The sequence below is a fragment of the Nannospalax galili genome, unplaced genomic scaffold (genome assembly GCF_000622305.1).
Source record: "Nannospalax galili isolate Female #2095 unplaced genomic scaffold, S.galili_v1.0 scaffold559, whole genome shotgun sequence".
NCBI lineage: Eukaryota > Metazoa > Chordata > Mammalia > Rodentia > Spalacidae > Nannospalax > Nannospalax galili.
In genome coordinates this window covers 4405213-4412858 of record NW_008343479.1, presented here as the reverse complement: position 1 = coordinate 4412858, position 7646 = coordinate 4405213, and the positions used below count along the sequence as shown (strand labels likewise).

The 7646-nt window shown below is 39.2% G+C and overlaps 1 pseudogene; it reads left to right on the top strand.

Annotated features, from left to right (window-relative positions):
* Positions 1-1974: 1974 nt before the first annotated feature.
* Positions 1975-2843, top strand: LOC103739353 (annotated as a pseudogene).
* The last annotated feature ends 4803 nt before the right edge of the window (positions 2844-7646 follow it).

Below are 7646 nucleotides of genomic sequence, written 5' to 3'. Positions count from 1 at the left end.
TTTCTCCCATTCTGTGGGTTTTCTCTTCACTTCCTTGGTTGCTTCCTTTGATGTACAGAAGCTTTTACGTTGAATGAGGTCAATACAGAAGCTTTTAAGTTTAATGAGGTCACATTTGTTGATTCTTGACCTTGTTTCCTGAGCAATTGATATCCAGTTTAGAAAATCCTTTCCTACACCTATATCTGGTAGGTTATTGCCAATGTTTTCTTCTAATAGTTTCAGAGTTTCAGGCTTCATATTGAGGTCTTTGATCCATTTGGAGTTGACTTAGTGGCAAGGTGAAACATAGGGGTTTAGTTTCATTCTTCTACAGGTGGAGATCCAGGTTTGCCGGCACCATTTTCTGAACATGCTCTTACCTCCAGTGAATGTTCTTGGCCCCTTTGTCAAATATCAGGTGACTGAAATTGAATGTACTCATATTTGGGTCTTCAATTTTGTTCCATTGATCTATAGGTCTATTTTTATGCCAGTACCATGTTGTTTTTATGACTATAGCTCTGTAAAATAGTTTAAGATCTGGTATAGTAATCCCCCCAGCATTGCTCTTAGCACTCAGTGTTGCTTTGGTTATCCATAGTCTTTTGTGCTTCCATATGAATCTTAGGATGGTTTTTTCCAAGTCTGTGAAGAATGTCATGGGGATTTTGATTGGCATTGCATCGAATCTATAATTAGCTTTTGGATAGGTTGGTCATTTTCACAATATTAATTTTTCCAATCCATGAGCATGGAACATCCTTCCATCTTCAGATGTCTTCCTCAATCTCTTTCTTTAAAGATTTAAAATTTTCATTGTAGAGCTCTTTAATGTCTTTGGTCAGGTTTCTGAGATATTTTATTACTTTTTTGCAGCTATTGTGAAGGGGAGTGTTTTCATGTGCTCTTTCTCTGATTGCTTGTTATTGGTATATAGAAAGGCTACAGATTTTGTAGATTAATTTTGTAACCTGCCGCTTTACTGAACGTGTTGATAATTTCTAGTTTTCTGGTGGAATTTTTGACATCTCAGATATAATATCATATCATCTGTAAAAAGGGATAATTTAATCTCTTCCAATTATTACTCCTTCTCTTAATTTTCTTCTCTTGTCTTACTGCTCTTTCAAGAGTTTCAAGCACTGTGTTAAAAAGGAGTGGAGATAGTGGACAGCCTTGCCTAGTTCCTGGTTTTAATGGGAATGCTTTCAGTTTTTCTCCATTTAGAATGATGTTGGCTTTGGGTTTGTTGTATATGGCTTTATGTTGAGGTATGTTCCCTCCAGTCCAATTCCCTCTAGGACTTTGAACATAAATGCATGTTGAATTTTGTCGAACGCCTTCTCTGCATCTATTGGGATGACCATGTGGTTCTTGTCTTTGAGTCCATTTATATGATTTATGATTTCATTGACTTTTGTATATTGAACCGTCTCTGCATCTCTGGAATATATCCTACCTGATCATGGTGGATGATCTTTTTGACGTGTGTCTGTATGCTGTTTGCATGTATTTTGTTGAGAATTTTTGCATCTATGTTCATTAATTATATGGTCTATAGTTTTCTTTTTTTGGTTGCATCTTTACCTGGTTTTGTTAGTATTAGAGTGATGCTGGCTTCATAGAAGGAATTTGGAAGTTCTTCATCCATTTCTACTTTTTGAATAAATTAAGTAGTATTGGATGTAGATCCTCTTTAAATGTCTGATAGAATTCTGCTATAAATCCATCTGATCCTGGGCTTTTTTTAGTCGGGAGGTTTTGTGTTACTATTTTAATTTCCTTATGTGTTATGGGTATGTTTAAGCTGTTGATATCTTCTTGGTTTAGTTTTGATGGTTCCCATGCTGTTACATACCTGTCCATTTCTTTTAGGTTTTCAAATGTAGTAAGATATAGGTTTTTTAAAGTATTCCCTTTTTCTCTTGCTTTCAGGTTCCTGCATCAGGCTGCATCAGGCCTGTGCTCTGTTTGGCTGATTTCCGTCATGGCATGGCTCCAAAACAGTAAACAGCACCCCTGCCTCAGCCCAAGAAGACCTGACCTGTGGCTGCCCCAAAGCTGGCCAACTCATCGACCTCCCTGGGCTTGCAGAAGGGATGAAAAGAACAACAAGAAGCAACTGAACATATTGATGATGTACAAAATGAAATACACAGACTTAATGAACAAGCCGGTGAGGAAATTTTGAAAGTAGAACAGAAATATAACTAACTGCACCACCAATTTTTTCAGAAGAGGTCAGAATTGATTGCCAAAATCCCAAATTTTGGGGTAACATTTGTTAACCATCCACAAGTGTCTGCACTGCTTGGGGAAGAGGATGAAGAGGGGCTGCGTTATTTGACCAGAGTTGAAGTGAAGTGACAGAACTTGAAGATATTAAATCAGGTTACAGAATAGATTTTTATTTTAATGAAAATCCTTACTTTGAAAATAAAGAATTTCATCTGAATGAGAGTGGTGATCCATCTTCAAGTCCGCTAAAATCAAATGGAAATCTGGAAAGGATTTGAGAAAACACTCAAGTCAAACACAAAATAAAGCCAGCAGGAAGAGGCAGCACGAAGAGCCAGAGAGCTTCTTCACCTGGTTCACTGACCATTCTGATGCAGGTGCAGACAAATTAGGAGAGGTCATCAAGGATGATATCTGGCCAAATCCCTTGCAACACTACATGGTTCCTCATATGGATGAAGAAGGAGAAGGGAACAAGAAGAAGATGATGATGATGAAGAAAAAGAAAAGGGGTTGGAAGATATTGATGGAGAAGGGGTGGGGATGAAGGTGAAGAAGATGAAGATGATGATGGAGAGGAAGGAGGGGGGATGAAGGAGATGACTGAAGGAAAAGAACACTGATGGATTCCAAACTTCCTTTTTTTTTTAAAATTTTCTTACTATTTTTTAATTTCCTCCAGTCCCTGGGAGCAAGTTGCAGTCTTCCCCCTGCCCCTTGAGCTCAGTCACCGTTTTTGAAATTTCTTTTCTCAACATGATGGTTCTCAAAATAGTTGGGAAAATAACCTTCAGCAGAGTGCAACAGGAAAAGAACCTCCACTCTTCTTTTCTAAACTCATTTTGGTCCCTTCTTCTCTCAAACTGTGGACTCACCACCACCACATTGCTCTGTGGGGAAAAAGAAAAACCTCCTGCTTCCTTGTCATTGTTGGAAGCTGGGGGAGCTGGGCCCCTGTGTAGTAGTGCATAGAATTCTAGCTTTTTTCCTCCTTTCTCAGTATATCAGGCTCAGAGATAACACTGTGTCTCTATGTGAATATGGACAGTTAGCATTTACCACCATGGACCTGCCTGCTCTCTTGTTTAATAAAAAAAAAAGTAAAAAAAAAAAAATGGGTATAGAAGGTCAGCAAAGGGTGGGTTTGAGATGTTTGGGTGGCTTAAGTGAGCATTTTGACAACATGGCTTCTCCTTTGGCATGTTAATTTTGATGTTTAGTGAATATCCTTGCAGTTTAAGATGACACTTTTAAGATAAACTTCTCAGGGCTAGAGAGATGGCTCAGGGGTTAAGAACACCAGAAGTTCTTGCAGAAGACCTGGGTTTGAATCCCAGCACCCACATGGGGGCTAATAACTGTCCTTAACTTCAGTTGCAGGGCATCCAACAGCCTCTTCTGACTTCAATGGGCATTGCACAACATGGGTGCACTTACCTACATGCAGGCAATACACGCATACACATAAAATAAAAATAATAAAAATTTAAAAAAGATAAACTTCTATCCTCATGGTGACCTGAGTCCTGCCGCTCAGTGGGAGAATCAGCAGAACCTGCAGGATTCTATTTAGAATTGATATTCTCTATTGTAATTTCATTTATTTTTAAATTTTTTTTTCCACTGGAAAGGAAAGAAGGCGACATTCCATTTTCAACATGAAAAGTGTACAAGTTGCTTTGTCACAATAAAACTAAATGTGTACACAAACGATTTGATGCTTTTCTCTCAGAGTAGATAATAGATATGACCTTCCGAGTTTGACTTGTACAATAACATCATGTCAAACTTTGTCTCCTGCCCCCCCAAAAAAGGTATTCCTTTATAATGTTCTGGATCTTTTTGGTGTCTGTTGTGATGTTTCCCCTTTCATCTCTGATTTTGTTGATTTGGAGGTGCTCTTTCTTTCTTTTGGTTAACTGGGCTAGTGGTCTGTCAATCCACCTCTTGGATTCGTTGATTCTTTGTATTGTTTTCTTTGTTTCTATTTCATTAATTTCTGCTCTGTTTTTTGTATTTCTTCTTGTCTTCTGGGATTGGGTTCATTTGTTGTTGCTTTTCAAATGTCTTGAGTTGCAATTAACATTTGCATTAGTTAACATAAGTCATTTGTGTTTTTTTCTGATTTTTTTTTTTTTGGTCTTTTTTAAGACAGGGTCTCCCTGTAGACCCAGCTGTCTTGGAACTCACTATGTAGACCAGGCTGACCCTGAACTCACAGAGATCTGCCTGCCTCTGCCTCCCAAGTGCTAGGATTAAAGGTGTGTGCCAGATTTTTTAATGTAGACACTTAGAGCTATAAACTTCCCTCTAAGGATGACTTTCAACATGTCTCAGAGGTTTTGTTGTGTTGTATTGTCCTTTTCATTTAGTTCCAGGAACACTTTTATTTCTTTCTTAATTTCTCCTTTGACACATTCAGCACTCAGGAGTGTGTTGTTTAATCTCCGTGTGTTCATGTAGTTACTAGGGTTTCTTCTGGTGTTGATTTTAAGCTTTACTGCATTGTGGTCTGATAGAATGCATTGAATTATTTCACCCTTTTTGTATTTGTTGAGGTTTGTGTTGTGCCCCAGTATATGGTTAATTTTGAAGAAAGTTTCGTGGGGTGCTGAATAGAAAGTATATGCTTTGGTGCTTGGGTGGAATATTCAGTAGATGTCTGTTAGGCTGATTTGATGTATGGTATTGTTTAATTCAGATGTCTCTCTGTTAATTCTCTGTCCTGTTGACCTATCTAATGGAGGCAATGGGGTACTGAAGTTCCCTACTATTAATGAATTGGAATTAATCTGGGTCTTAAAGTCCTGTAGTACTGTTTTAATGAAGTTGGGTGCACCAGAGTTTGGTGAATATATGTTCATGATTGTAATAGCTTCTTGGTCAATTGTTCCTTTGATCAGAATTAAGTTGCCCTCTTATCTCTTCTGATTAGTTTTAGTTTAAAGTCTATTTTATCAGAAACTAGAATTGCAACACCTGCTTTTTCCTTAGTACTATTTGGTTGATAAATTTTTTCCATTCTTTCACCTTAAGGTAGGACCTGTCCTTGAAAGTGAGATGAGCTTCTTGCAGACAACAAAAAGATGGGTTTTGTTTCTTAATCCATTCACCTAGTCTGTGTCTTTTGACTGGGGAGTTCATCCATTTATATTTAGAGTAATTAATGAAAGATGTGTATTGATTCTTGTCATTTTTATTTCTGTTCACATTCTTGGTGTAGCTCTGCATTTCCACAGTTATAACTTCAGGAAGTTTATTTCTGTAACCCCTTTTGGATATAGTCATTCCTTTCTTCAGCTCTTTGTATTGTTTCAAAAACTCTCTAAAGACTGATTTTGTGGATATGAATTCTTTCAGCCTATTTATGTCATGGAAGATTTTTCTTTCCCCTTTGATTATAATAGCCATTTTGACTGGGCAAAGTATTCTGGGTTGGCATCTGTGGTCATTTAGAACTGGGAATACTTTGGTCCAGGCCCTTCTGGCTTTCATAGTTTGCAATGAAAAGTCAGCTATAATTCTGATAGGTTTTTCCTTATAGGTGACTTGTTTTTCTTTTGCAGCTTTCAGTAGTCTCCCTTTGTTCTGTACGTTTAATGTTTTTACTATTATATACCATAGAGAGTTTCTTTTCTGGTCCTGTCTATTTGGTGTTCTATATGTGTGCTGGATAGCTTTAGTGTCAACTTGACACACCTCGGTTGAGGGAGCCTCAATAGGGGAATTTCCTCTATTGGACTGGCCTGTGGCCATGTCTGAGGGGCATGATCTTGATGAGTGATGTGGGAGGTCCCAGCCCACTGTGGGTGGTGCTGCCCCTGGGCAGGTGGGCCTGTGTGCATAAGAAAGCAGGCTGAGCAGGGGCCAGGAGAGCAAGCCAATAAGCAGCCTTCCTCCATGGCCTGTGCTCCAGCTCCTGCCTCCAGGTTCCTGCCCTGAGTTCCTACCTTGGGCTCCCTGATGAACTGTGACCTGGGAGATGTAAGACAAATAAACCCTTTCCTCCCCAAGTTGGTAGTGGTCAGAGTGTTTTGTCACAGCAATGAAGAACAAACTAGGACAATATGCTTCTTGTATTTGTATGGGCACTATTTCTTTAATTTTGGGAAATTTTCTTCTACAGTCCTGTTGAGGATCTGGTCCATACCATTATCCTTTGATTCTTCTCCTTCCTGTATGCCTATGATTCATAAGTTTAGTCCTTTTATTGTGTCACATAATTCCTGCATATTCCATTCTTGTATTTTCTTAAATTTCTCATAATCTTTGCTTGGGCTTTCTAATTTGTCCACTTTATCTTCCAGTCTTGATATTCTGTTTTCCATTTCTTTCACCTGATTGGTGAGGCTTTCTCCTGTTGTTTCTAATTGGCTTACTAAGTTTCACTTCCTTCTTCATTTCAGCCTGAGTATTCTTCAATATTTCTAATTCTTTTCTGAATTCATTGGGGAGTTTATCTCTATCTTCCTTCAGTTTTTTGATTTGCTTCTGCGTGCTTTAAATTCACTGAATTCTTTTATCATGTTTGTAATTGTTCTTTTGAATTCCATGTCTTGTGTTATCTTTAGGGGTTCTCATTGTACTCCTCTAGAGGACTGTTGGTACTTGGTGGGGATATATATATATATTTTTTTTTTCATGTTATTTTCTCTCTGTGACTTTGACATGTAGATTTCTTTTGTAGTTTCTGATGTGAGAACCAAGCCTTCCTTTCCTTTCAGTCTTCTTTTTGTAAACTTCATGTGCCTTTGTGGTTTACTTTTGGGGCATAAAAAGCTGGTTGGTCTAGGGTTCAGATTCTCTCTTTTGATTTTATATTGTAGTGGCCAGATTGCATTTGTCTTGCTGCTCAGAAGTTCCCACAGAGGCCCAAGTCGGAGGAGGTTCAAATGTTCTCAGGCTTTCTCTTAAGGTCTGGATCCCTCCAGGAAAGATGCTGGCCTCAGGAATTTGAGGGCTGGGCTGGCCTGGGAGCAGAGCCCAGGAAAGATGCTGGCCCAGGGATGTAAAAGGAGGTGGGGACGAGAAAAGGCCTGAGGGCTCCTGGGGATTACAGGGAGGAATTGGGTTGGTCTGGATGCAAAGGATCAGGAAGCAGTGGGGATTCTGGGCTAAGAGGTCAGTCCACAGGTCTGAGGTGCCATGACAAGAAATGGGCCAGTGCTCCTGCTAGGAGGAGAGATGGGGTGGGGGAACTGCAAGGGTGAATGAGGCTGGGGGAGTCAAGGTGCAGTGGGCACAGCCAAACTTACTAGGAAAGCTGCTGGCTCCAGGAAGCTCTGGGGCTGATCCTAGGATCCACATATGAGGGAGAACATATGTCGATTTTTTTTTCTGAGATTGTGTTACTTCACTTAGTATAACAGTTTCTAGTTCCATCCATTTACCTGCAAATTTCATGATTTCATCTTTCTTTACTGCTG